Source organism: Pollicipes pollicipes, unplaced genomic scaffold (assembly GCF_011947565.3).
Source record: "Pollicipes pollicipes isolate AB1234 unplaced genomic scaffold, Ppol_2.1 Scaffold_4295;HRSCAF=5057_pilon_pilon_pilon, whole genome shotgun sequence".
In the NCBI taxonomy this organism is placed as follows: domain Eukaryota; kingdom Metazoa; phylum Arthropoda; class Thecostraca; order Pollicipedomorpha; family Pollicipedidae; genus Pollicipes; species Pollicipes pollicipes.
Genome location: NW_023596461.1, coordinates 38,471,223 through 38,472,564, shown reverse-complemented (window position 1 = coordinate 38,472,564; position 1,342 = coordinate 38,471,223).

Sequence of the window (1,342 nt, the reverse complement as noted above, 5' to 3'; positions counted from 1 at the left end):
GTCGTGTCCTGTGTCACGTGGGCCGTGTGCTGTGTCACGTGGGTTGTGTGCTGTGTCACGTGGGCCGTGTGCTGTGTGTTGAGTGATGTATCGCTTCGATGTTGCGCTTCGTGGTTTCTGGAAACCGCGAGACATTGCGCTTTCATTGTCTATTTAGGCAATAAATGTATTGGCTCTTATGACACACCTTAATCACATCAAGTCACTGTATTCACTACATGAATTCTCGCGTTAATTGGTAAGTTATAATCACAGGATTTTTACGTTTAGCAATATGCGATACTTTTTAGTGATTTTAAGTGACCAATTTATTCTATCGGTTTTGCCGTTCCCCCAAAGTTGTGGCCTTTGCGAAGATGGCCTCGCGTGTGTCTTGGAAATACATGTCACTCGCCTAACTAACAGCTTCATTTACAACGCGGCGGTAGCTGACAAGTTGTATTTGGCATTATTTGAAATACACGTTTAACTTGCGTAACTATGTAACAGTCCAATATAAAGCGCCTAGAATCAACCACTGTAACAACATGCAGCAACATCCCGGCTTTGATACCCGTGCCTGCCTACGCTCGATAGACTGTAACAAAGAAACACAGTGCTTCGGGAGTTGGACCCTTTCAGAGAAAGCCTCGTGCCAGGCGGCCGTGTGGCATCGATCTATTCCGAGAGGCGTGAGCCGGGAGGGGCGACGACCGTCAGCTGCCGGCATGCCCGCACTGTGGGCCTGCAGTCGGCCGCTCCCCCTGGCAGTGGGACTGCAGTCGGCTGCTCCCCCTAGCAGTGGGACTGCAGTCGGCCGCTCCCTCTGGCAGTGGAACTGCGGTCGGCTGCTTCCCCTAGCAGTGGGACTGCAGTCGGCCGCTCCCCCTGGAAGTGGGACTGCAGTCGGCCGCTCCCTCTGGCAGTGGAACTGCGGTCGGCTGCTTCCCCTAGCAGTGGGACTGCAGTCGGCCGCTCCCCCTGGAAGTGGGACTGCAGTCGGCCGCTCCCTCTGGCAGTGGAACTGCGGTCGGCTGCTTCCCCTAGCAGTGGGACTGCAGTCGGCCGCTCCCCCTGGCAGTGGGCCTGCAGTCGGCCGCCCCCCCCCCCCCCCCCCCCTGGCAGTGGGACTGCGGTCGGCCTCTCCAGCGCCTCGTATCACAACGAAGCCTCGGTGAAATGGCCATAATGAGCGCGGGCGCCGCGCCAGTAGCCGGCCTGCCGTCCCCTACGACGGCGGATCAACATCGACGACGCGGCGCTCCGTCTGCCGTTTGATCAGCGCCCGCACTGCTGCCGCTCGTACAAAACCCACCTGCGCCGTTCGCACGCGCCCGCTCGTCCCGTCGTCACTGGAAGCCTC